At 36.8% G+C, this 18,477-nt stretch overlaps 1 long non-coding RNA gene across 1 annotated transcript in view; it reads left to right on the top strand.

Annotated features, from left to right (window-relative positions):
- The first annotated feature begins 369 nt into the window (after nucleotides 1-369).
- LOC110358799 (uncharacterized) overlaps nucleotides 370-18,477 on the top strand; it is a 31,853-nt gene continuing 13,745 nt past the window's right edge. Inside the window, exons 1-2 of the long non-coding RNA XR_010472279.1 lie at nucleotides 370-1,178; nucleotides 3,687-3,787. This is a non-coding gene — a long non-coding RNA (uncharacterized LOC110358799). The remainder of the gene's footprint in view (nucleotides 1,179-3,686; nucleotides 3,788-18,477) is intronic.

Below are 18,477 nucleotides of genomic sequence, written 5' to 3'. Positions count from 1 at the left end.
AATGTGGTGTGTGGTTCCAGCTGTGATAAATGCAAGCTATTGCAATCTGTTGGAGGAACCAGAATGTTTTATAATGACCCTGCACTGTAATTTAAGCCAAGCAAATATAATGATTCACCCAGGGAAGATAAATTATTGCCTGGAAAAATGCCAAAGCATTTTAATTTGTAACTCCAACATGTCTCTCTTGGAACCCATTGTAAAGTGTCTGCGATATGAAGTATTTTCCAAATTGTTATATAACTTCATAATTCACAGTGTTTTTTTCCCCCCTTCCTCATCCAGCACACGCATACATGTATTTAATTTAGACAAAAAAATGTTTTAAATAGCCACTTGAAAAGCCCTTTGCTATAACCCCACGGGGAAAAAAAAAAATTACCATAGTTTTTTCTGTCAGTAACATTCTAGATTTGAAGTTGGAGCTGCAGCAGGTGTCAGAGGGCCACTTGTCACCACAGCTTGGAAATGTGACAAGTTGTCAGAATGGGTTGGATGTCCCAGGCTGTTATTAGCCATCTGTTTGCAGCTCTGGGCAGGTCAGCTGCCTGGACTTGACCAGAGCCACCCCTTAATTATAGAATTTACAATTCCAGCCAATTTAGAGCTGATTTTGCTTATTGTTTATAGAAGGAAGATGTGTCACACAGCACGGCACTGACTTGTTTCTGGGATTTTGTGGAAACTGTGGCATACAATTTAGGATTTGGCTGCCGGTGGCTCCCCTGGGCACCAAAAGAGAGTGAGTCTGTGCCCTGCCTGCCTGCCTTCACTTTCTGCGACTGCTTTTCTAACGTCAGGATGTCCAGCTGCGTAGGAGAAGCTCCTGTGTATGTTTGGTGTGTGTCATCCTTACAGTAACCAGACATGAGGTTACCCTTGCTGTTTGTGAGTGCTCATCTTTGTTCCCGTAACTATTCCCAGAGAAGTCACTCCTCAGAAATGTGCAAGGTCATTGACTAAGAGTGGGATACTATTGTGTCCCACTCCCCTAACAGAATAGTAAAGTTTCACCACGTTCCTAACATTTCCAAGGCCAAACAAGCACTTGAAAATAAGATAGAGAGAACTGTATTTTGATAGCTCTAGCAGGCTTTCCCTTTTTTCTCTGAAACTCATTTGAAACCACTCTGTAACTAATTGGAGTTACTCTGCATGCCAAGGGAAGTTGTGATGAGGTAAGGTTAAATAAAAAAAACAATATTTCAATACATTGCACAATTTGTTAGCTATCTAAAATATTTTCTGATATTAATTTGTATAGAACAATATTAATTATTCTGTTTGTTTTTTTTTTTTTTTTTAACTCTTATTGTACTAACATGTCTTTTAAGAAACTAATGGCACACCTAAAAATCCTGAAAAGTATTGTCAATAACATTTTATTGTACTAGAACAGAAAAACATAAAATTCAGTTCATTTGATTCTAACTTTTTTGCTCTTAGTTTTCTTCCTGGGGAAGAAGTGTGGGCAAGTGTGGGAAGTGTGGGAAGAAGTGTGTGCTTATATTTTCCCTATTAAGTAATAAAATGGACAGGAAAGTGTACTATTTCTTGGAATGTGATTCAAGCTCACTTTCATATCTCTTTTCCCCAACTGGCCAGCACTACAGTAGTAAATAGCTATTGTGAACTGACGTTACTCTATACTATCACCTTCTCCTTCTGTGATCACAAATTTCAGAGTTCTCGCACAGTATACTAAAGCAATATGAATTGACATGTCCATTGTAATTTTGGTTGGAAGATCAGGCAAGAAAAAGCTCTTCTGTTCAGAAATGTTGTACAGGGCATATTTCTATAAGAAGCTCAGATCACTCATTGTACATTTGCTTGTACTGTAATGTACCTCTGGAGATCAGAGGCATGAAAGTTTTAAAAAATCAGTAAAAGAACAGTTTATATATTTTATATATGATGTATATAAAAATACAACATGGACACTTCTGACTTCAGAGAGTATAGTTCCATTGAGAGTTTCTGCTAAGATCATGATACCAATCTTGAGCAAGTTGCACAGTTTAAAGAATGCTTAGATAGAATTTGGGACCCTTAGCTGAAGGTACCCAGGTTTTACTTTTACAGTTAATGGATTAGACCTATATTCATTGTACACATATGGCTCTGCACACGTCCTACCTACTTATCAGTGCAATTCTTGGTTTCATGAAACTATATGCAAGATTCGGTGATCTTTTCTTCAGGAGCCACTGTTTTCCTCAGTGAAATTTCTCTTGTTCTCACCTCTTCCTGTGCAACTCATTTTCACCTCCTTTAGCATTCACAGAAACAGGTGTTGGGAGATTTCCACTTACCTGCACTATTAATGCTGTGGTAGCAGAGTGTGACCATTATGCTATCACATATTAATCCAGAAATAAGGTGAACGATGGTTTGAGGAGCAAATGCTGTCCCAGCAGCTGGACACCTGCTCCCACCCCAGCACCCAGGACCTATTGCTTTGTGCTACAATGGAGAGCAGAGAGCCAGAAGCTGCTGCCCAAGGGGAGGAGAGATGGGTCTGCACTTTGATCAGTGGTGGATGAGGATAAATTTGGCAACCAGTGGAAGAAGGAGGTAAAGGGCCAAGCTGGACTGGCCTTGCAAGTGTGCTGTATCATAGACATACCATGCAAGTCTGAGTTAAGCTGTCTGCTATGTAACAGTGGCTCTCGTGATGGCAGTTCTTGTCGGAATGATGGTATCATTCAGAACTGTATGCAATGGATAAAGAATGATATGTTAAGTTGGTGTCCTAAAGTACAGATGTCATGATGACATGATCAGATATGGGTTGAGTTTGTAGGTGCGCTTAATTTACACTTTTCTGTGGCTTTTCCTGTTTTCCATTACTATAAATAAATTAATTTCAGAAACCTTTATGTCCACATTACCAAACTTTTTTTTTTTCTTGTGCAAAAGCAAAAGATGAAAGCTAGTTTAGAAAAGTGTAAATTGAATATATTTTGCTATTAAAGTTTTTGCCTGTTTTAAGTTTCATCCTTATTGTTGTGTTACTTATATTTATTGTGGGTTGTGCCGTATGGTAGTAGAAAAGACTATGTTCAATGAAATTTTCTGTAGGAAAAATTAGTTGCAAAAGGAGGTTAGTGATAGGATGAGGCTTAATGGTTTTAAACTGAAAGAGGGTAGATTTAGATTAGATATTAGGAAGAAATGATTTACTGTGAGGGTAGTGAGACAATGGAACAGTCTGCCCAGAGAACTTGTGGATGCCCCATCCCTGGAAGCGTTCAAGGCCAGGCTAGATGGGGATTTGAGCAACCTGGTCTAGTGGAAGGTGTCCTTGTCCATGACACATAAGTTTGTCTTGTGTGTGTATGTATGTTAAACTCACTGTATTTCATTCAAAAATGGAAATTTAAAAAATATTTTTTTGTTATGTATTAAGTAGAAGTTTGTCTGGTTTCAAAGATCTGTTTAGTAAAAGATTTTGACTTAATTGGAGCAGGGAGTGTCCAAAGTCGTCTTCTGTCTGTTGAAGGATAACTAATTCATAATACAGTCTCTCCTCAAAGGGAGGAGATTTGTATTTCCTAGTAATAGTGGAATGTCTGGACCACAAAATGAGCCTTACAAGCCCTATTTTGAAGAAACCTCTGCCAATACTGGATTGTCACAGTATTGTTTCCTTTTTCTTCTGTTTTTCATGCATTATTTGGAAGGGAGGATCACACAACATAAGGGAACAGTGGTGCACCATAACCACTACTGAAAGAACTACAGTCTGAGAAAAAGTGATCACAGGGAGATGGAAGGTATTCAGGTAGGAATTACTGAGAATTTACCCTCCAAAAACTGCATAAACATTCATGTTGGTTTTCATTTTAGTTATAGTGGGTTTCCAGTTGTTGCTGTCATTCAGTATTACAATTAGATGGATATCCAAACAAAACCAGTTAAGTACCTGTTACTACTTGTTCTTTTTATGTGCCAAAACAGAGCTTGATCTGCTAGAAGCCCATAAATATAAATATCAAGTTTTAAGGCTTTTTTACTCTGAAGTTCAGAGTCTTTAGAGAGTAAAACAAAATTTCTTTTGAATTGTGGTAATCTAGTTTCAAATCTGTGAGGTCCTTTTCTGGGGAAGAGTTAAGTTTCATTATTAAAAGCAATAAAGAGTTCCCCTAACAATCAAATTAAGCATGCTAGAAATCAGTGAAAAACAAAAAATATAACAGCATCAAACTATGCCACCAGCATTAAGCACTAATTGCCTAATTTCTAAGTTACAACTTTTATTGTAACTTGACTATGTCTGTCAGGCTGGACTGAATGAATACAAAATCTGACATGAATATGAAATCTTTGCAGGGAACTTTTTTTTTTTTTTTAATTTATATTTTTAACTCTTAAATTTGCAGTAGTGAAAAAGAGTAGAAGTTCAGATTTCACCATTGTGTTCTCTCTTTTAAATAAGATCCATATTGAAGGTTTCAATGTTTATGAGCATCTACCAATAATATGAACTCTAAATATGGATTGACCATAACGTAATAAAATAAATCAATGAACAAAAATTAAAGTATTACAAAAGTCTCCATGTGGTGACTACGCTTAGCAGGATATTTACATATGAATAGGTCTATCTGTATGCAAAAACATACCTCAAGCTGCACAAATTATTCACAAGTGCATTTAATGAATTGAACTTCCTTACTCAAAATGATATACTGATCCAAAGATGTCTTATACTATATTTTGCTCTTAAGTTCTCTTACTTTGAATTCTTGTATTTAACAGCCATTGCATATGTCAATTAAGTGCCTAAGGATAGGTAGCACCTCAGATGAATACATATATTTCAGAGCCAAATGTGTTGTGCTACTCCTACATGATGGGGAAGACTTTCAGTCCTGGAGGTCTTTCTTTTAATGAATCAGAGCCGGAGCATTCTCCACATTCAAACACAGGATCTTTTCTTCTCCTTTTGTAGTTTAATTACATACTTCAGTCTTCTCCCCAAATATCTAATTTCACTGAAATTGTTAGTAATTCTATCTTGACATATGCAGATATGTTGGAGAAAATAGGCTGAATGTCTGGACTTGTTAGTGAATTGGAAAATCTATGTCAAATTTTTCTTTTGAAAAGTGTGAATTGTGAGTTTAAAGTGTAAAAAGGTTGGTTTAAATTGTGTGGTTAATTCAAGTTCCTTGAACCAGTTCCAGTCATCTTGTCATTTTAAAAATCTTTACTAAGATTAAAAGGATTTCATTTAGGAAAGCACTGGGCAACATTTGCTCAAACTGTCAATAATAGCAGCTGCTTTTCCTTTATGAATTATCTGTAAAGTAAGACGTATTTGGAAGCTTTCAACAGAAGAGAAAACATATTACTTGCTATAGTGGCAAGTTTTCCATTTCACAGTGTAGCACCACTTAAGGGTCATTGTGTTCCCTCGCAGAAACACATTTGCACAACAATTGTTTAAATGCAAAATAATAGGACAGGGACTTCTGTATTCCTACTTTGTCTGAGTGCGATGTAGCAGATGAAATAAGAGTGTACGGGGCGACCAGCTGACTCTCTGTGGAGACAAAAAGTAATCTCTGGACCAGTTATGGATTATAGGCCATGAACCACTGAACAAAGGATCTGTTCATTTCAGCTAAAACTGAAGATTTCTATCAAACTGTTTCAGCTCACTGTTTGCTGCCTAATATTTGTGGTCAGTGACCAGATGACTGAAGAAGGGAAATCAGAGGTTTGAGAAAGCCCTGATGAACATTCCTAGGCGTGAGCCTTTGCACGAGTACTCATGAGACTTCTTGTTTTCCACAAGCATTTTGGCTAAAAAAATATTCACATATTTTCTGAAAATAAATACGAAAGGTCATAAATACCACTGAGGTGAATTCATGGGTTTTAATGTAATACATATCTCTTAGTACTTACTTTGCTGTATTCACCCACGTCTAAAGAGTAACAAGGGATCTCTTGGAATGCAAATGCTCTTTACCAGCAGGAAAACTAGCAAGAAAATGTATCTGTTGTAGAAGGGTTCATACCTCTAGATCTGAATTTGCTGTGTATATGAAAAGACAGAAAACAGAAAAAATGTTGAAGTAAAATTTCACTGTGCCTGGGAAAGGCTGAAGTAAAACAACATTAAAAGTAAATAACTTTTAAACTGTGCAAAAAACACTGTATAAACTGCTAAATGCTACTGAGGGACTGGATGTGTTACAGCTGCAGCTGTTGATTTGTGATGTTAGGGTGTGCAAATGTTCTTCTAGGGATAAATATACAAAAAAATTGAAATATAACTAATCTTTAGAAAGTATGATATGGTACAGCTATCATTTGTATAAGGTAGAATTCTCAACCATGTAAGAGAAAACATTAGGGATTCTTCACCTAAAGTTGCTGATGTATGCTGTCTCAGAAAACTGTCTTCAGAAATGTTCATTTTAATAGAAAAGTTGCTGTTAAAAAGTTCCTACACGTATTTTAAATGATTCATCACAGTGCTGCAAACAGAGAAGGCAAATAGGAGCTCTGGGGACTTGCTGGACCTCATTGACTGAACACTGAACACCCAGTTTTTCTTCAGTCTGCCAGATGCTTTGTACCGACTGCTGAGCTGCTTCTAGAAATTAAATTAAATTGTTTTTTTTTTTTAAAAAAACATTCGGTTTTCATAATAAACCTGCATTTCATAAGAGGCTGTTAATATATTTATGTATTATCATTTACACACTTCCATCTATAAATGAGTCTTTTTTCTCTTTTTCAAAAAGAAATGAAAATGTAGCAATTATTTAAAAGAATGGACTTGGTTTACAGAGGTGCAGAATGTCTGCAGCTGTTGTATTCTTAATGAATGACAAGTTCATAAGATGCTTTATAAACCCTTTTTATGAGAGCAGAGCAAGTAAAAATTTGCAGAAAATATTTGATGTGATATACGAAATTGGGAATTTCATAACATTATGGGGGGCTAAGGATGTTATGCATCAAAATTATTATTCTTAGAAAAAGGTTTTGAATTTTTCAAAAGCCGACATAATATGGCATTCTTTCATCTGCAGTCATACACTGGCCATGGATGAATCTTCTGAATCTCTCCTTAAAATCTACACTGAGCTAGAAAAAGTGAAAATTAAAAGCATCAGGGTGATATGGAGAAAATTATTTACTCCTTGTATTCAGATCAGAGCAAAATAACTGTTTCCCTTTGACATTCTTACAATTTTTTGTTAATCTTCTTGTGGCCTGGGGCATTCTTATTTGAACACCCTTTTAACATTACTCAGTATGTCCTTCAACACATGCACTATTGCTATCAAAAGTTCATTGTTTTAGAAACATTTTATTAAGATTCATAGCCTTTGAACTTTGTATTGTTATCTGCCAAAACAAAATGACAATCAAATAATTCTCACCCCCTTTTTTTTCTGTCCTTCTACTTTTTTTCAACTTCCGTGCTTTTCATTACTACTGTTTCTCTGAAATGACTTTATCATAGTGGAACATAAACAAGAGATTAGGTATCTCATCTGGATTAGCTTCACAGCCTCTCTGCTTTTCACCCCCAAAAAGCTCAATGACCTGCTGAAGTACAGTATCAGCTGAGTTTTCTTTGGCCAGCTTGGTTCACTTGACTTGACACTAGCAAGATCAAACTACAGCAGACCGTCAGCATAAGGGATATCCTTTGGAAAACAGAAGTTTTTCTTCTTTAGAGTCAGACTTTTCCTCTTTTCTCCTTTAGAGTCCAACTTTTCCTCTTTTCTCCTTTGTATTTTGGATTCCCCTTCCCATCTTCACAGAAAGGAAAAAAAAGTGCCTTTGTATATCTACAGTTGCCCTTACAGTGTTGCTCTCTAATACAGCGATTATATACTGAATGCTTCAGCAGAAATTACAAGTATATTGCAAAGATAAAAGTAACATTTTTTCCTATATTTTAAAATTCAGATCTCAAAATTAAGCCAATTACGCTTTTCAGTTTGCAGCATGTTTAACTGAAAGATGACTCCAGAAAGTTATACTAGTTTCAAAGTCTGACATTGACATTGCATTTTCCTTAACTTCATTATAGGAATGAGTAATTAATTAATTTTGAAATACTGCCCTGCTAATAAAACTAAAAAAAAATGTGTGCGTGGAAAAGCTTTCCTCAGTGGAATACAAGGCTCCCTTTTACTGGGGGAAAGCCTGTAGTTACACGACATGTCTGTCTTTACACATACATTCAGACAAAAATGTTTGCATGGTTAATGGTTACATTTGCTGTGACAATGACAAGCACAGTAATATTCTGCCCCTCCATCAAGGATTCCTTCTCTCCCCCTCAGAAAAATGTGTCTAAATATTCTGTTTGATCCTGAGGGTACTGTGAATTCTGAACAGGGTATGGCTTTCCAGTCAATTCTTTTGTTCTGCTCATGCAACTGCACTGATATGAAAGGATTTCAGGGAAGAGCTTAGCTAATGGAAGCTGACTGTGATAAAGGTTTGCAACCCTTTTCCACAAATCTTGAGAAGAATTCTATTATGACCTGGTAATTTTTTTTTTATTTTTTTTTTCAATTAATCTGGAAATGAAACTCTGTTGTTACAGGCTGTACAACTTGGGACTGGGTAAGGTATGAGACTTGTTGAAATGTAGATGGTGCTACGGTTCAGAAATTCAGGGTTAGAAAACTAAAAATTAGAAATGGAGGTTGAATGGCTTCTGCTGTTTTAGGCAAATCACATAGATTTTGTGCAGCTGCATAGACTGGGTGGGAATCCAATGGAATTAACAAAAGTGGAATATTTTTATTCGAGTTTTCCTGGATGAACACATAAACCATTTATTGTTATCCTGCAAGATATGCCAGCTTTTTCTGTATGCCTTGTAACTTTACAGAAGAATAAGTTGGATACACAAGGAAGACCTATAAATAAACATGTAGCCTGACAAGCTCAGCAAGCTGTCAAAGAATATGTTGACCCATTAATAAGTGAGTGGTATGAATCTTATAGCTGTGATGTCTATGAATTCTCTTCAGTAAGCTGTGTATGACACTATTGTGAAACAGTTATAAAATATTCAAGTTCTAACCTTTGGAAAGTTTACTGAAAATTAACTTTAAAATAGCAGTTCTTTTAGACTAGTAGATAGCAAGATAGCTGGAAACGACATTGCTATAAAAGAAATTTTATTAAAAGAAGCATAATACAAATAGTTGTAATATATGAAAATAGGAAAATATGTCTATAATAGCTGAATTTATATATCATATGTGTATTTCATTCCAAAGGTAATGTTATATGATCCCAGTTTTACTTGTAGGAGACTCTTTTTTTGGTTATAATGATATTTCCAGGAGATATTATCAGCCCCTAAGTAGGAGGCCTGGTGATCATTGATATAACCATTATATATTACGGCATATAAAATTTCAGGGAATAAGCTCCTACTTCTGAATTATTTTTGCAACACTGTTGTAACCGTGCCACTTCATGACAAGTCTATATGCAGGTGAGTAAGAAATAAATGGGCAAAATCTAATAGTTACAGAAACCAACTGTCAAAGGCTACTGCCTATCAACAAGCAGGCACCAGTGGTTGTCTTGAAAATGCTGTGGGCTCAGCTCCTTGCTCTAGCTCCTGATCCTTCAACCACAGCCCCACTCTCAGGGTGTATTATTTCTACCCAGCTCCTGCTCTGGACCACCTAGGCTGACTTTACTTCAGGCTCACATATGCTTTCTCAGTGATGCCCAGTGCTGTGCCTATTTTCCCCCTTGCCTGCCTTGGGGTTGTGCTGTTGACTTGTTTTGCTGGGGCACATGGACTTCCTACCTTAATCTCAGACAGCATCCTTATTTTGCCTTCTCACTCCAGTTTTTCACCTTAGTTTTCCGTGAATATAGTACCTAACTCCTGAGTTACCTGGAAACCAGCCAATGCCAGATCTACCCACCTATATGCGATGGTAAAAAGCTCCGTCCTTTCAGCAAATGCCAAAACCAGCCTTGAGCTCACCCCTCAGTGTCTCACTCTCACAACAGAAGAAGCTTTTACACAGGAAATTAATGCATGATGGGAGCCACACAGAACAACTTTGCATTTATTTTTCTTAAATAAAACAGAAAAATAAAATTGCTCTGTACTTTTTTTTTTTTCTGTTCATTGAAGTTGGTGCACAGCCTGACCACAGAAAGGAGCTGGAACCAGACATTCCACTTTACTCAGCATAAAGGGTCCCCACGTTGCCCAGGCAGATGGAATATATGCTTCTCTGCACAATATATGTCTTTGTCAGCAGGAATTTCCATCATTTTAAAAGCAATTTAAAATGCATTTTCATATTAAATTTGTTGCCAAAACTTGTATTAGAGATATTTGTTTTCCTTCATGCAGACTTTCCAGACACATCTTTCTCTTTTTGAGATAACTGATACTGGGTGTGAACTGCTAATATATAATGATGAGTTGTGTTTTGCTAGTCATATTATTATAGCTAATCCAATAAACACTGAAGTGGCTTGATTTGATTACAATATGCTACATACACAGAAAACAATGCTTTAAGGGAATAATACATTTTGAAGAGATTCTGTCTGTTCAGTGTATCCTCTGAAAAGGCAGCCTACTGAACCAACGACTATTAACATACCTCTCAGTTTTAATTTATTTTTTCTTTTTAACCCTTGTAAACTTATTGTAAACTGCAAAGAAGCACACTCACCTGTATACAACTTCTGTACAACACCCTGAGTTACCAGTAATAGGGGCAGAAAATCTCCCTCTCATAGGCTACTGCTTCTTAATCTGATCCTGGAAATGAAGATATTGCTTTAGGGCTATTAAACTGTTGGTCTTCAAGTGAAGAGGAAAAGCTTTGTTATGAGTGACCAACTATAGCATGGAGTCTTTATGAAGAGAAATATAGCATAGTTCAGATCTGGGGAGAAAATTTTAAGTAAATTGCTCTTGGCTAGTAAAAGCTAAAGGTTACACCATAAACAATCATGAAAACATAAGTAAAATTCATTTACATTTTTTATAAACTCTTAGGGCTGGCCTAAGAACTGAGTGTGTCGATACATTTTTCGTTACAGATAATGCAGACAGGTGATCAGATACTCATCATGTTTTCCTAAGTGGTAACGCAGCCCACAAGCTGCATAAGCTTTGAGATGGAAGATCTCAAGATCTGTGGAAGAGTAATCCTCTTAAATAAAAATAACAAAATCTTACTCACTTCTGGGGAGAAATATAAACAGTGATAAAAACTGACAGTGTGATAAATTGACAGTGAGAAAAATTGACAGAGGAATACACTTGGTTAGGGGTGCTGATCTAACAGGAGTTCTCTAATACCTGGAGCAGAGGCTATTCATGAGCATAACTGGACAAAATATGATCTCTGTTACAGACATGTGATATTCTGTCCTCTTTTAAAACTTGAATGAAACTGAGATTTCACCCTCACTTGACAGAAAAAGATACCAGGATGAGAAAAAATATATCTTAATACACCGAGGCATTCTCGGATACTCAGGGAATAAACCTACATTTGGAAACAAAATAAGGAAATCAAGTATTTGCTTCGTCTTTGATTTCTGTGGAACTGACTCTTTTAAATAAGCTTCCTCACTGCCATACTTAGAAGGGGAGGAGGACAAAATGTAGTAACCATGTCAGATGCTTACCAATATTCTTCTAATTAGAAACTATAGTCAGGGCCCCACATAGTTTGTTGGCTAGGCTATCTACTGGTGGTGCCTACAGGTGATCAACTTATATCCTTCTCCCTTTTTCAGCTATGTCTGTTACAGTTACATAAGACAATGCTGAAGTCACAATTTCTAAAAATAGAATTTGATCACTGAGTTAGTGGTTTCATTTGTTCCATTCAGCCACTGCTAGCCTGATACATTTTATTTATTCACTATTAGATGAATGGAACAGAAGCAGACATTCAAAAGGAGTAGCTTCCTGGATGACAGCTATCCCAGGCTCTGATGATGCTTCTTATTTTCCAAAAATACCTCACAGATGAGCAGATTCTGAAGTTCTCAGTTTATGTATCTATGTATCTCTTTTAGATACGTATCTAAAAAAGTCTGATTTTATTCAGTTTATGGCACTTTGATAGTGTAAGTTGATAAAAGGAATAGAATCCCATTTGAATGAAAAGTACTTTTAATAAACACTGTAAAGTCTGGAAAGATTGTAGTTATTGAACTTGAAATAATCAAAATGACGTAGGGATATTTGTTACTGATTTAATGCAGTTTTCTCTTACTTCCAGGCTCTCAAAATGAATATGCAAGTGGTGATATACCTGTAAAATCGGTGGATGATATTACTATAAGCCTCTTACTCGTACAGTCATAAGGATAGGTTCACAATTTGTACAGCAATTTAACACTAATTTTAGTTATATTCTAAATGCTTTTGCACACAGGGTACTAGTACCCTCCAGTTCTGTGGACTTGTATAATGACTTTTTTAAAACTACAACATAAAAATAAGCTTTATTTTAATTTGTTGCTATTCTTTGCTATACCAATAAGTAAAAGAGAAAATCTATTTCTTGTTCTAATAGCTTTCATTTCTTACAGCCATGTTGATGCTCCAAAGTCTCTATTGCAGACCAAGTCAGACAGTCCCTGGGTGCTGTAGAGCCTCTGTCTAATCCATTTTTCCTTTGGGCATAACGTAGTGTCAGATGTCCAACTGTTTAACACCAGTTGCTTGAGCTGAATGCACTTCCTTTTTCTTCCTTGTAATTCTTGAACATGTTTCTGGGAAAAACTTTTCAGTTACCAGAGAATTAATTTTACTTACTCAATGCTACCAGATCTAATCCTGAAGTAGTTCATTTGCTTATTCTGCCGTTAAGAAGCCGGTGGGGATAACAATGGGTTGTAAAAAGCCAATTTCCTGCCCTGGTGCTGACTGACTCTGGTCTCTAACGTTAGGCCTTAGCGCGACCCCTCCCTAGGCAAGGCAGTGGAGATCTTTCTGCTGCAGAACTCTAAGAACATTTATAATTGTATTTACTGAACAGGTTTTCTGGTAAAATATTTTCTGCTATTAGAAAAGAAGAGAAGGGTAGGCAACTTTCATTTATCTGCAATGACTACATATCATGTGCTGATGGTTTCCTGTGCTGGGTACGTTTCTATCATAAAGAGAAAGGCAATGAAGATCAATGAGGATGTAGTTGTGAGAGAGCTGAAGAGTCATTCCTGCCTTCAATTCTGCATCACTTCCTAATGTGACCTTTTCCTCTGTTTTACAGAATCTTTATAACTAGGGTCAATTTCTTGGTGTTTAAGACAAATGGGAAAATAATATTCAGAGGAAGAAGTATGTCTTAAGGCTCTTCTCTGCTGGAAGTGGGAAAAGACAGAATGGGGATTTGGAAATGTCAAACAAGATCTGTGTATACAGGGCTAAAAATGAATAAGTATTATAAAATATTGGTTCAGGATTTTAAAGAGCTGCCTGTCTGTTCTCAGACTGAACATGCATGCATGCTTAAAAGGTATGGATTTGCTAATTGTGAAATATTTTCTTTTTTACTCAATATCACTCTGCCTAATAGTTCTACAAGATATACTTCCATGCACTGCTGTTTTGAAATTACACAAGGTGAAATACTCTTGGCAATATATTTTCCACCCCTAAGCATTAGCAACCCAGCTGAAATCTCGGCCAGTCTCATTGCGGTCAGCTTTGTGGCCAGCCTTTTTTCTCTTTCTTCCCCCATTTCCTTTTTATTGTGGAAGAACACAATAGAAGCCTCATAAAGAGCAAAATACTTGTACTTGGGGTGGACCAAACACTAATTCAAGACCAGAGATGACATTCATACAAGTAGCAAGATATAAAAATCATGCTCTTACCTAAAAATATCTTTGCTTGCCCTAGATGTGCCATGTAGCAAAAGCCTAGGCTAATTCTTTTTCCCAAGTTTAATTATTCACTATAAATGACCACAGATATTTAAGGAAATATTTGAAAAAGTAATGATGTGGGAGGATGCTGTTTATGATACCATCTCATCTTCTACCTTTCTCTCCCTTTTTCTTACTGTAATCACAGGTTGCACCCAGGCACCAAAGAGTGGAAAACATTCACCCAGAAGTAACAATGGAAGATGTGGGCTTGAAAGCCTCATTTCCTCAGCAGCTTTGCTAACTATTTTTCAAATGCCTTTGCTCAATCTGACCAAGGTGTTTAGGTTATGTTGAAACAATGCAGTTTTCCAGAGGCAGATGACTGCAACAGCTGGCTAAGATATTTTGCTAAACTACTCACTATTTTCAAGGTATTAAATTTTAAATTATTTGGGGCACGTCAGTGCTGCACTGCAGAAAACACCCGGGACAAAAAGATATTAAACAAGTCTAGAATTATTTTGCTACTTCTGAGGCATGCATGAGCATTGAACACTTTGATAAAGGGATCTTCCACAAACCACTTCTGAGACAAGCTTTGCATTTCAGTACTGAGATTACTTGCTCGAACATGTTTTCCTTAGGTAAGTGTGTGTCTGTGTTAGCCTCTGATGAAGTGTGAAATTTCACTGACTGTGTAAGAAAGTCATGAGGAATCCATCATATTTAATAAAGACAGGGTTCTTGGCTGCAGGAATATGCCAGTACAATAGCAATACAGGAAGAAAACGCAGATGTGATTTGGTACGGAGTCAGGGTAGCTGCAGGGGACTCTGATGATATTTAGGTCATGAGAAAAACAAGAATTCTGCTGTAGGTAAACAGGGCCTTGAACTCTTCCCAGCTAACGACAGAGTTACTTTGATGCACAGGCAATGCTTATATGGCGAAATTATACATAAAAATCCTTCTTACCTATTAATGTACATTCTTACAAGTTCTGTTCATTTGTTTGTAAAAAGGTGAATGGTCCCATTGTAGTTGTCACTATGGGAAAGGACATGTGAGTTAATTAGAACAAGCTTTGTAAGCCTCAGTTCCTATTGCTATTGCTGCTGTGATCCAAACAGCAAAAATACTGTTTTAGGAAGTATCAGTGAGACAATATTTCAAGTTAATTTAATGAGATTTTTTTTTTAATATGTATATAACTTATTTTGTCTTTCTCTTTCTTTTTCCTGTAAAGAAAATGAATGTCTCTGTGGTTCCCTGTGAGTTCTAACAAGGATCCTTGGAAAAACTAAGATTGTGTTTAATAAATACCCATTTAGAAGGAATCATAGGCAGCCCAGCAGCACATATGATCTAGCACCCCAATGGCCATTAGATCACTACTAGCATCAAGTTAGTGATTCTCACTCCCTTACACCTCAAAATATTTTCATCATTTTTTTTCCTTTTGTTTAATATTAAAAACCACCCTGAACTTAATTTTATTGCCTGCAAAAACCTCTGAAAAGTAAAAAGCAATTTTAATAGGACCTTGAAACACACAATAATATCCAAATTAGCATTAATTTTGAAGACTGTTGCATTCAAAGAAAAGCTGAAATATTCAGGAGCTGAAGTATTATCTTATTAAGATCACTTAGTTTAAAAAGAAAAGGACTCCAGAGTAACAGCTGCTTTTGCCCTGATCTCTACCTATTTTTCATAGTTTGGGGAAAACATTTTATTGCCTTTTGCTGTAAGAATTTTGCAGGTAGGCAGTTGACAATTTAATAGAGCAAAAGGAGCTGTTGGACTGGTGCAGTGTCAGAACTTACCTGTACTTGTCTGCTAATCCACAATGAGGTCATTTTAGACCAAGAGTCAAAGCAACACCAAAGCTATGGTATAACTTAAGAACAAATGTGGAAAGAAGACAAAAAACCAACCAGATTGAAAATGAACACTGAAATAATATAAAATCAATCCTGAAAATAAACTCTTTTAATTTAAAGCAGAATTAAATGTGCCTGAGATTTGAGAAAATGTACAGCTGGAAGAGCGCTAAAATTAAAACAGTTTATTCAGCATCTGAGGTTTAATATATGGCACAGGTTATTCTGTAAATTAGTTTGTAAAAGTCAAAGTTAAACTTGTAGATTAAGTTTAAAAAGCATTTGTTTGATGGATCTAGATGTACTGAGAGGGGTCAAGAAACCTTTTTCTCAATGTGAGTATATTATCAGACAATCCTATATTACCCCATGCTGTGACGGGAAAGCAGATAAGGTCTTTGCCATCTGTTCTGAAGGTCCTGAGTTTAATTCTCCATGGGAGTTAGTACATGATGCTGGTAGGAGGGAAGGAATTCGTTTTGGAAAATGCTTATCTTTCCTTTGGAGAAAAACACTTTTTACATAATATTATTTTAATCAGAAGAGATTTCAACTGATTTCTCTCATTTCCTGAGGTTTCCCAGTAAACTAATAATTCCTGTAAAAAGTAAACTACTATAGGAGGCAATGATAGTTATTGAAAGTGCATTTTTATTTTATTTGGGCTTAAAGGCAATGTATAAATATTTTGTTTATATTAATGGCCACAAATTTTACATGTGTACTGCTTTCTAGAACTTAATGATGTCTTGATGATTAAGCTCCATTCAGGAAAAAAAAAAAAAAAATCTAATGTCTGAAAGGGAAAAAGCAAATTGGTGATACACGGCAACTGGGATATTCTTCAAAATGTTGTTTGTTAGTTTCTTTGTTTTACTTTTTCTCCAAGTAGCAAAAATATTTCAGCCTGTTCGTCAGAAGAAGAGCTCTTTACTCCTAGTACTTTTCTTCCAAACAATGAACAAATATAGGACACTATACTCATCAAGTCTTTTCTTTCTTATCTTTCCCTACCAAAGACATTTTAAACAGATGATCATAGATGTCAGTCATTTAGGGCTACCACCTGCTGAGTTCTTCAAGAGGGTCAAGTGAAGGTTCAGTTAAAGCTATGCTAAAGACGCTGTTTTCTCATTGTATTTCTACCTTTTTAATTGTGTACACAGACATATCTTTATGAAATACATGCATGTGATAAAGATTTTGCACACAGGTGCAAAGGCTTGGCACTGGCTGGCTATTTTAGAGGCTTTTTTATAACAATATTCTTCTTTTTCAGCCAAAGTTAACATAGCTAGAAAGACTCATTAATATAAAGTTAAGCTGAATTTGTAAAAAATTAGTGTCCCTACTCTCCAGGCTCAGAGTTTCGTGACTTTTGCCTATAGGATTGATTATGGAGGGGGAGTGATAATGGTATACGAGGTGGTGAGTGATTTTATCTTGTGCGTATTGATCTTCTCTGATAAGACACCTTCACAAGAGAGGCAGGAAAGCAACACAGATGAGCTCATGGAGGAATGGGAAATACAGTTGCAAAGCCCTCCAAGTCTAGAGTTATACAGCTGTTTCATTCCAGCTGGGAATACAGAGATCAAAGGAGCTCTGTACTCTTAAATGGGCTCTCTGGGGAGAAGGAAGGAGACTGTGAGGGTAGAGGGATGCAAGCAGGAATTATGAGTCTGCTGTTCTTGCTGACAGTGTCAGATGTGATACATGGACATAGATCCCAGGGAGTGCAATATGAAGCAATCAGAGTGTTTCCCCAGATTTTGGGGAACAGTAAACCATAGGGAATGATAGACAGTAAATAGGTGCTGGACTGGTGTGTACACATATACAGGCACATCGCAAGAAGAGCCAGAGGCCACGAATGCATTTGCAAAGAGCAAGTTTTATTTTAGTTCCCTCTCTACTGGGGGATCTCCAAAGCCACACCTAAGCTCCCAGGCACAGGTGACGCAAGTGGGAACACAGGTGCTGGTCAGTTCAGCCCTGCTGGAAGATCACTGGGCCTGCTGAGCTCGCCTGTATTTCGAGGCTTCAGGCAGGTGCAGCCTCCCGCTCTTTGTCACAACGAAGCAGGCATCTCAGACATAGTGATAAGGTGCCTAGAGCTTCTCACGGGCCTATGTTATCTGACACAGAGGTTCTACTCATCAAGCACACAAGGTCAGTAAAACTAGTATGATGCGTGTGTTTTTTCTACAGACAGGTGCAAGTCACTTGAGCGTATTTACATTTAACTAACCTCCTCGCCAAATCTTCTGCTACATTCCCATACAACCGGTTTTAAGTTCTATCTTCTTATAGATACTGCTAATTGGGTAATGCTTTGATACAAGGAGGCTGCCAGGTGCCAGTGGCATAGCTCCTACAGGGAGCTGGGATAGTTGTCACTGGTACCAGTGACCACTGCTATAGCTTCACTTTCACAGGGTTCGACTGTGCAATTGCACCCCAAGAGAACTGACGGCTCCAGGTACGAGGTAGGTTGTAGGGAAAGTGAAGTTATTTGGCTTGACTTCCACAAGGCACTATAAAGCTTTTCTTTCAGGAGACAGTGAGAAAACATCCCAGAAGAAAAGAAGACTTACAATGAGAGATCTAAAATCTCAGGTATATACATAGCTATTAAGCTGGTTTCCTTATACTAAACTGGTTTACCTATACTAAAAATGTCTATTTTCTATGTTTCATGTGTGCAGAGTGACTGAAA

Source organism: Columba livia, chromosome 4 (genome assembly GCF_036013475.1).
Source record: "Columba livia isolate bColLiv1 breed racing homer chromosome 4, bColLiv1.pat.W.v2, whole genome shotgun sequence".
In the NCBI taxonomy this organism is placed as follows: Eukaryota; Metazoa; Chordata; class Aves; order Columbiformes; family Columbidae; genus Columba; species Columba livia.
This window is presented reverse-complemented; position numbering and strand designations above follow the sequence as displayed.